A 10673-nucleotide genomic window follows, 5' to 3' on the forward strand; every position below is an offset into this window, starting at 1 on the left:
AAATATGTTTCACTTTTTTACAGATTAACAAAAGATAAAATTTAGTTTCGGTTCATTTTTGTGACGCACTTTCAAAAAAGTTCACAGATACAGAGACAGTAAAAAAGTGCATCTTATATGTTTATTTTACAAAAGTGTTTTGTGGTTATTGTGTGTATAGATATCTACAGTATTAGAAGATGTCGTACTCTTTCATGTTTATGTTTTTACTTGCCACTTCCCTCCCTCTTGTGGACTCGGGCGAGTGGTCGCTTGAAAGGCGACAAAGTCCCTGTGAACCAGAAATTGCAATCGTTATTACTTTTGTATTCGGACACACTTCCGAGTGAAAAGGAATTTCAAAGGTGAAAATTTGTGGGAAACTTTCTACTGCAAATTGATTTGATGTCTAAAAACAGCTGTTGAATTGATTTTTAAATGAAACTGGCAGCAAACTGAGTTGAAGGGGAGGAGTTAACAGATGCTCCGGCCAAGCCGTCTAATTTACGTCATTTGAGATGGATAGTCATTTTAGGGCGGAAGTGCATTTTTGGATTTTAACTGAAGATAATGAGGGTACATGAATTTTAGAAAGCACTATGGCAATGTCAAGCCTGCTTGCCAAATCCAGACCCCCTCTTGGGAATTCTGACCCAAATGTTGTCTATTTTCTCCCTACTTATCGGTCAGTATAAGTCCATTAAAGGGATAAAAACAAAACATTAAATCAATGCCACCATGGACAACAATTCTCCACCTAAAAGGCAGATAAAATAATTCCAGCAATTTCACACAATACAAAATCAATCCTTTTGACAAAGCTTACCTGACAAGTTTGTGGTTGCCATCAATATGCCACAGAGACAAAGGAGCAGGCACTGAATATTGTCGCCTTTGTGTCAGCTGTAAGTCCAGGCTACGCAGAACTGTCCCCACTGGATCAACCTGTCTAACAATTTCTAGAAAGCTGGCTTGACTTGCAAAGTGGGAAATGCTGGCTGGACTGGCGCAGGGGGAAATGCCAGCTGGATCGCTAGCTGACCCAGCACTGGGAGGAATGGCGGCAGAAGCGGAGCGACTCCACCTACGCTTTCTTCCTCTTGGACTGGGTCACTGGGCTCATGGCAGGCAGAGGAGACGCGATTGGGGGTGTGGCTGGCTCCGAGCTGCAGAGGTCCGAGCCTGACCCCCAGGACTCACTCCAATCTCGTTTGCCAAGGAGGCTGGCAGGATGCCTTTAAGTTCACAGCCTTCAAATTCGGATGCACCTCAACTGTAATGTTTCCTAAACCTCAGGACCTTGACTCAACCCTGTGTGCATAATGTAGTATACATGTTTATTTAAAGTTTCTATGTGTGATATAAAATTATCAAAGGGGGATTGAAGGATTTTAGGGGGACAAAGACACAATAGAATCACAACCAAACAGAAAGAAACCATAATTCGTATGGTTGTTATGTAATTTAATGTACAAATGTAATGTAATGTCAAGAAAGAGACACTGAACTACATTATTCATATAAAGTGTAACTCTTTATTTTCTTTCTGCAGTTTTGTTGACTCCCAGTAATAACAGTAATTCCATGTCAGTTTTCAGAATCTTGACTAAATTATTATTATGAGTTAAGCCCAGGAAATGTTTGTAAACCTAATCATTGTGAAATCGAATTTACATAAAGTGTAGAAGATACATTTACGTGCAACGTCTCAGCTGTGGCCTAAGGGTTAGAGTGTTGGGCTTGTGATCAGAAGGTTGCCGGTTCTAATCTCAGTGCCAGCAGGTCATGACTGAAGGGCCCTTGAGCAAGGCACCTTACCCCTGATTGCTCTGCAGTAATGTGCCACTGTATAAAAAAAACTACTTGTAAGTCGCTTTGGATAAAAGCGTCTGCCAAATGAATAAATGTAAATGTAAATTTAAATATTGTGATGGATGATCAAGCTGAAATGCCTTGTTTGCGTTTAAACTATACATGCCCTGTAGCTGCTACACAACCCCCTTAAATGTTAAAAGTTTTTAACTCCAATTATACATGGGAGTACATGGGAAATGTTCAGTGAGCCGAAATGCAAAGGTGGCAGTTAAACAAATATTTACATGTGAAACTAGTTCACAAAATTACGACAGTTTGCTTATTCTGTATTTAACCATGGCTGTGTCCGAAATCGCCCCTATAACCTCAATTCACTATTCCCTACATTAGTTAACTAATATAGTTCATGTGAAGGAGCAAGTGGGCACCTCCATCTGACGAGATTCGGAAATTGATTCAACACGAGCCTCGCGATAGATGACTAACAGCTAGCCGAGAATGTACAATGACAACGAAAGTTGTTCACTCATTACTGCAATGCATCATGGGATTGAATGAGTGTACTCAATCATTTCGGCAATGTCTTAATCGCTAGTTGTACAAGATGGCGCCAGTTAGGTTTTGCGAAGCCAGGATCGGTGGTCTAACACTATAGAGTTGTTTTGGCTTAACACAGTTATCATCAATATAAAGAGGATTTGTCATATCGCTGATATATTACTTTCTTCTTTGTTTCACCATATTTGCCAGCCAAAAATCCTCCTTCTCCCATACAGTATTATACGACCAGAAATAAGTCTGCCGACTCTGGTGTCCCAATATCTCACCGGCACCATCTTGTGCAACTAGCGAATCAGGTTCCTTGCTCCCGATGTCGTGAAACACTATATTGTGTACACAGGTTCGGGCACTGGTTAGGACCCTGGCTAAATTCACATTGGGACACGTTCACTTATTTTCCTGTGAAGTGACTTTGTGAGCGCTAACAGTGCTTTGTGATAAACAGCTGATAATTGTCAACAACAAATAAAATCTGGATTAATTTTTTTAATAATGGTTGAAATACAATAATAAATTATTTTGTTACATATCCGTGCACAAAAAAAAAAAGCGTAACAGGTAATTCTAAGGCCCTGGCTTCAGCGTAATGCAGGAAAGGAGACCAGATGCTAGTTTTCTGAATGGATGTCAATGGGTTTTGTTCCCCTTCAGTCGGTCTCTCGACGTTGTGAGAGACTGACTGGGGTTTGATCTTGAGAACCTACCTTCTCCGAGATAATTAATTATAAAATGCCAATGGGCTTGGCGAATGGCACGCGCACGCCAGTCTCCGCCCCGTGCATACGGGTATAAAGGAAGATGGCGGCGGTCATTCACTCATCCTTTGTTCTTCGGAACCTGTGTGTTTGCTGATGCTACACGCGATACTCGACTTCGAGAAAACTTTTAACCTGCTGGATTTATGACGCGGAGCAGCGGACTTCTCCTTTCGGTGGACTTCCCCTGGGCGTTTCGGCAGAAGGCTACAGACCTTAAGAGGTAAGTCCCTCCGGCTACGAGCATGTCTCGTAGCTGTATCCTTGGGTGCGACAGACTCATCCCGGAGTCTGACGGCCATGATTCCTGTGTCACTTGCTTGGGGCTCAAGCATGCTGAGGCAGGTTTCACTGATGCGGTATGTCCCGTGTGTGCGGACATAGCAATCAGGGTGTTGCGGTCACGGTGGCTACGTGCTTTTGAGCGCTGCCACCACCCCGTCTGTTTCCCAGGCGTGTTCAGCTGCCGTTTCGGCGAGGTTGACCGCTTTGGCGAGCGGCGGGGTGATTTAGGGACGCCGATAGATGTTGCTCCGTCAGTTTCACGCTCGCGGACCATCTATACCCCTTCACGCTCACCTGGTTCGTCCCCTACGAGCGGCAGACGGCCGTCTCATAGTGGTAAGATTTCGCATACGGATGATGACGCTATCTCTGTCGCTACGTCGGACAGCTGCCTGCTGGCATCGGATACGGAAGACTCCTCTGATCTCCTGTCGTCAGGCAGTCGAGCTCCGGAGGAGACTGACGCTGAGATGTCGGCCATGCTTTCCCGGGCAGCCGCGTGCATCGGGTTGCAGGGTGTAACAACATCCTCCTCGGAACGCTCGCGGCTAGATGCGCGGTTTCGGGGGCGTGGTCAAAAGCCACGCCCCGCTCTGTTACCATTCTTCCCGGAGGTGCATGACGAGCTCGCTAAGTCCTGGAATGCGCCCCTTTCGGCGCGTTTCAGGCCGGAGGGCTCGGTGGCTGTGACTTTCCTGGTTGGTGGGGCGGCTAGAGGCTATGTTCACGTCCCCCGCGTGGAGCTTGCAGTCGCGGGCCACTTGTGCCCGCAGACAGCTGCCACTTGGGGGGGCTCGACCTAGACTCCCGTCCAGAGCATGTAAGCTCTCTTCGACACGTGTCGAAGGCTTGCAGTGCTGCTGGACGAACCGCCTCCGCTCTCCACGCCATGGCGGTCCTCCGGGTTTTTCAGGCGAAAGTCCTGAAGGATTTGGACGGCGGGAAGTCCGACCCAACTCGTATGAGTGAGCTGCGTACTGCCACAGACCTCGCGCTAAGAGCGACGAAGGCCACGGCACGTGCCCTGGGTCGGTCGATGTCCACAATGGTGGTCCAAGAGAGGCATCTGTGGCTTAGTCTTGCGCAGGTGAGCGGCGCCCAGAACGCCCGTTCTGGATGCGCCCATCTCGCAAGCAGGGCTGCTTGGTGATACCGTGGAGGACGGCAGTTCTCCGCGGTCTGGAAGCAGACTGAGGCGATCGAACAGCTCCTGCCACGCCGCAACGCGCCCGCCAACAGGTCGGCATGGTCTCGGGCACAGCCTGGTTCCCAGCAGCCCTGCCCTCCCGCGGCGGCCCTCCGGTTGAGGAACCTCCCAGAGGACGACCCACCAGAGAGACCCCCGCGGTAGAGGGCATCTGTTCCCCGTTAGCAGCCCGCCAAGAGGTCCTTTAAGCGGCCCTGACGGGACGAACCAGGGGGAGATTTTACTGGGCCCGAATCCCGGCCTTTCCAACGCCGGATCGGAGAGGGATGCTGCCTGCCACGTTCCATCGAGTCTGGGCCCTTTTCAGGGTCCGGCGCCCACATACTCTCAAAGAGACAAATCTCCCCTGGGTTTTCCTCCACAACACTCTCGTCCAGACGGTGTATTGGATGGATCGGGCCGCCGACCGCAATCTCCCCTGGACATTGCGTCAGGCCGCCTGAAGCAGGTAAACATACAGAGCCGTCAACCTCCCGGGGGGTCCCCCCTGTGCGAGATGACCGTACTGTCAGCCACCGAACCAGCCTTCCCCGGCACGGTGAAGCAGATTGTCCCTCTGGTCCCGTTGTCGCGGTTCTTGGGCGCTTGGTAGCGCACCAGCCCGTCACACTGGATAGAGAGGACAGTCCGTCTCGGTTACTCGATCCAATTCGCCAAGCGCCCCCCCAAGTTTCGGGGCATTCTGTACACCTCGGTGCGAGGAGAGAATGCTTCCGTGCTTCGGCAGGAGGTCGCCGCCCTTCTGGCGAAGGGTTGCGGTTGAACCCGTCCCTATAACCGAGATGTCGTCCGGGTTTTACAGCCCGTACTTCATCGTGCCCAAAAAGGGCGGGGGGCTGCGCCCATTTTGGATCTGCGTCGCCTGAACAAGCACCTGCACAGGCTGCCGTTCAGAATGCTGACGCAGAGGCGCATCCTGGGCTTGGTACGTCACCAGGATTGGTTCGTGGCAATCGACCTGAAGGACGCGTACTTTCACGTCTCTATTCTCCCCCGACACCGGCCGTTCCTACGGTTCGCGTTCGAGGGAAGGGCGAATCAGTACAGGGTCCTGCCATTCGGTCTGGCCCTGTCTCCACGGGTTTTTTCCAAACTAGTGGAGGCTGCCTTAGCTCCTGTCAGGGAGCAAGGCGTGCGAGTGCTAAACTATCTCGACGACTGGCTTATCTTGGCACACTCGCGAGATGTGTTGTGCACGCACAGGGACCTTGTGCTTCGGCACCTAGACCGTCTAGGCCTCCGGGTCAACCAGGAGAAGAGCAAGCTCTCCCCCGCGCAGTGCACCTCTTACCTCGGTATGGAACTAGACTCTGTCCGTATGACAGCACGTCTCACCAACGAGCGTGTACAGTCAGTGCTGCGCTGTCTGAGGTTGATCAGTCAGAATCCCTTGACGCCGCTGAATAATTTTCAGAGGCTCCTGGGGCACATGGTGTCCTCGACGGGGGTAATCCCTCTCGGGTTGATGCACATGCGGCCGCTTCAGCACTGGCTACAGAGTCGGGTTCCATGGACAGCGTGGCACGCCTGCACCAGGCGGATTACGGTAACGCCTCAGTGCCTTCGCACTCTCTTACCCTGGTCAGACTTGACCTTTCTCCGAGCGGGGGTTCCGCTCGGACAGGTTTCGAGGCGTGCCGTGGTAACGGCAGACGCCTCCCTGCAAGGGTGGGGTGCGGTGTGCAAGTGGGCACGCAGTATAGGGTCGGTGGACGGGTCCCCGACTGCGTTGGCATATCAACTGCCTAGAGTTGCTGGCAGTCCTTCTGGCACTGAGGAGGCTCCAGCCCCTCGTGCAGGAAAAACACGTGCTAGTCCGGGTGGACAGCACGACTGCCGTGGCGTACATCAATAGCAAGGCGGCCTACGCTCACCGCAGTTATCACAACTCGCCCGACGCCTCCTCCTTTGGAGTCAGCAGGTGAAATCCCTGCGGGCCACGTTTCTTCCGGGCAACCTGAGCCAGACAGCCGATGCGCTCTCTCGACAGTGTACTCCCCGCGGAGAGTGGCGACTCCATCCCCGTGCAGCCCGGCTCATGTGGGAAGCGGTTCGGCAGGCACAGGGGGACCTGTGGCCTCCCCGGACTCCACCCATTACCCGCTATGGTATTCCCAGACCGAGGGTCCCCTCGGCACGGATGCCCTAGCACACAGCTGGCCGCGGGACAAGCGGAAGTACGCCTTCCCCCCAGTGAGCCTCCTTGCACAGGTCCTGTGCAAGGTCATGGAAAAGGGGCATCAGGTTCTGGTGAGTGGCGCCATACTGCCCCAACCAGACCTGGCTCTCGGATCTGGTAGATCTGACGACGGCCCCCCCTGGCCCATTCCCCTGACGAAGGACCTTCCGTTGCAGGGGAAGGGCACGTTGTGGCACCCCAATGCAGGCCTCTGGAACCTCCATGCCTGGCCCCTGGACGGGACGAGGGCTTGCCCGTTAGCGGTCCGGGAGACTGTCTTACAGGCTAGAGCCCCGCCTCTAGGCGGTTATACGCTTAGTGGCGCCAAATTGTCCTGGTGTTCTCCCCGGGAGAGGCAGACCCAACCTTTTTAAGTGTTGTGTCCAGTACGCGCGCTGCGCCTCGGTCTGGACCGCACACAGAGCCGCAGAAGCTCTGAGCAGCTCTTTGTCTGTTCTGGGAGACAGCACCCGGGGGGGGCTGTCTCCAAACAGAGGTGGCGCACTGGGTACCAATCCCAGGATCGCCGTGCTCGCTGGCAGTGAGAGCCCACTCCACTCGTGGGCACTGGCAGGGCGCCTCTCTGGCAGACATTGTAGAACTGCGGGTTGGGCTACGCCCAGTACCTTCACGAGGTTTTACAATCTCCACGTGGAACCAGTTGCAGCACATGCCCTTAAACGCCGCCAACGTTTAGGGTGGGCTCCTGGTTTGGGCGTACGCCTGCGAAAGCGCCTTCTCCCCTCACCAGGTGAGACTAGTGCGCTATTGTAGCCTACCTACTTTCCCCTCTCGGGCGAAGTATAGGCATTCCATCCATCACTAAGCATTGCACTTGGTAACAGACTGAGCGGAGCCGTCTGTTAGAACCAGGTCCGTTATAGGTAGAGTCATCCCTGCTCAGGCAGACCCCTGTATTAGGACTAGTGCCCCATACGTAGTGACTCCCCACTGGGTCGTCCCGTGTGTTGAATTCCTCACTCAGGATTTCCCGATTGGTGAATCTGTGACCTCCCCGCCGGTGGTAATCCCACCTGGATTGTCCCCTATTCGGGCTAACACCTTTCCGCATGTTGTTCTCCCCGCCGGGGAGACCATGTCATGTCTCCACATGTACCTCCCCTCCAGGTAGGATGTGGCCTCCGTAACACACTCTTCTAAGAGGAGAGCAGTGTTTCCCCAGTGTTCGGCTCCGGACAGCTCCTCGCTACTAGAGGCGTACGCCACTGTCCGTGAGGCCGTCAGTAGAGGCTTCTCAGTATGACCAATACTATATGACTGGAAGATTACGTCTCGCGGTAGCACTCTTGTGACTCGCTAGCCCAGTCAGGGTCGCTCCGCTAGAGGTCGTGATATCGGTGCAAGCGCTGTGGCGTTTAAGATTGATCCCCAGTCAGTCTCTCACAACGTCGAGAGACCGACTGAAGGGGAACGTCTCGGTTACGTCTGTAACCTCGGTTCCCTGATGGAGGGAACGAGACGTTGTGACTTCATGCCACAACGCTGCACCGAATCACTGCAGTGAACGGGAGTGCCCTCTCAGGTTCCTCAGTACAAAGGGTGAGTGAATGACCGCCGCCATCTTCCTTTATACCCGTATGCACGGGGCGGAGACTGGCGTGCGCGTGCCATTCGCCAAGCCCATTGGCGTTTTATAATTAATTATCTCGGAGAAGGTAGGTTCTCAAGATCAAACCCCAGTCAGTCTCTCACAACGTCTCGTTCCCTCCATCAGGGAACCGAGGTTACAGACGTAACCCGAGACGTTAGCCGTCACACCTTCTCCAATTGGAAGTATTAGACCCTCCATCTCTCGATCTCCCTCACTTTTGCGTTGCATTGTGGGAATATTTAGGGAACAAACATAATCAGAGCATTGGAAGTATTTGCGAATGAAACAGCCCTTAAACAGCCCTGCTAGGAACAGCCATGCTAGAATTTGATAGTCTTATTTCATTAACACTGCATATAGGAATTTATTGTGTGTCTGATATTTGACCTGTGTTTTGACTTCCATAACCTTTTATGTTTTACTTATAGTCAATGTTTTCTTGTACAGCTGCTTTGTAACAATGAAAATTGTAAAAAGCTCTATATAAATAAAGCTGACTTGACTTGACTTAAAATGACCGACACCTGTGGAGCCAGTGGTCCAGTGAACTGTGTGCTGACATGTTGTGCATGTCAAGGTTGCGAATTACATCCAACCGCTCACTCCATCCCCCCTCCTTTCCAATAACTAAGACGGCTGACAAATCTCTAGGTAATAAAACATTACATGCAAGGGGACCCGCGGTGTATGTAGATAAAAATAGCTCGTTATCACTAAGGTAATAAAACATAACGGTTCATTGTGAACGCTCTATGTATACCTCTGAGGGCATAGCAATGTATATTATATTGCATTTTTGTCTATAGATCATCCAAAAAATTACACACTGGACCTTTAAAAAAAAGACTGACTCTCTGATCAGTGCACTGACAACTGAACAAGGGAGCTGATTGAGATGCACACTTCCACTATGAATTCGGACACCACTAAAAAAGGATGTCCCCTCAAATAGTGCACTGTATTTTGGGTATAGGGGGCTAATTCGGACAGCCCACAAATTTGTTTACATTTATAATATAACAGAAAAAGATGTTATAGGTTCTGCCGCATCATGTCATGTTTCTCTTGGTTTAGTGGCAGGATCATGACAGAGTCTCATGTTTATTTGGTTTGCCATAGGCTCCCTCCGGTCTCCGGGTTTCCTCGTTATTGCTTGTTAATCATCCCCCACACCTGTTCACCATCTTGATTATTCCCTTATTTAATGCCCTTGTATCTTCTGTCTTGTGCTGGTTCATTCTGTCATGATCGCGTGTGTTAAGATACGGACAGATGACCCAGGTGCAGACAGCAGGTAAGGGCTTCACAGATATTTTAATAATAAATAATAAAACAAAAGACCCACGTGGGGGGAACAGAACAGAACAGAACATGACATGGGCACAGGAACATGGAATAACTAAACTAAACCTGATAAGACTAAAGATAAACATTGTGTTCAAATAACTGGACAAAAACTACACTGAACAAGACACAAGAACTCACCACACAAGCACAATGAACCAGCACAAGACAGAAGACACAAGGGCATTAAATAAGGGACCAACTCAAGAGGGGAACAGGTGTAGGGCATGAATCAATTAACAAGCAATAATGAGGAAACGAGAGGATGGGAACAGAGCCGAGACCGGAGAGAGCCTATGGCAAAGCAAATAAACCATAATCGCCTCTCTCCACACAAAACATGAGACTCTGTCATGATCCTGCAACTAAACCAAGAGAAACATGACATGATGCGGCAGAATCATGACAGAAACAAATGGAGGATATATTAAAGTAAACATTTAATCATTAGACCGAACGTGTTCAGGATCATTTTTCTGTGAGTATGAAGTGAGTACATATGCTTCCTTTCGTGAAAACCTTTGAACCACTTGATTTTCGGTACAAATAAATAACGTTCATAACTACATTTGCATAGTCGAGGATAAGAGCCGATATAATAATTCTCTCTATTTAAGCCACAGATCACTGTTCACAATGAAACTTCACATTTTCAAAAGCAAACATCCCTTTAAAAAGGGGGAAATCTCTTGCATCCACTACACGGTGCAACTCCTATAAAGTTCAATATTATGTTTTACATCTGTTGCTTTTGTGCTGCAACTGTGAGCTGTGTAACGGACATAAGACAATCATTCTTTACTCTTCTTTTGTCAAAAAGACACAGTTAGTTAACATTAGTAAATGCATAAGCTAACATTAGTTAAGAATGAACAATTAAGTTCTTCAGCATTTATTAATCCTTGTTACTGTTAGTTGATGTTATTAGATTGTTAT

The sequence above is a fragment of the Barbatula barbatula genome, assembly GCF_947034865.1.
Source record: "Barbatula barbatula genome assembly, chromosome: 11".
Classification (NCBI taxonomy): domain Eukaryota; kingdom Metazoa; phylum Chordata; class Actinopteri; order Cypriniformes; family Nemacheilidae; genus Barbatula; species Barbatula barbatula.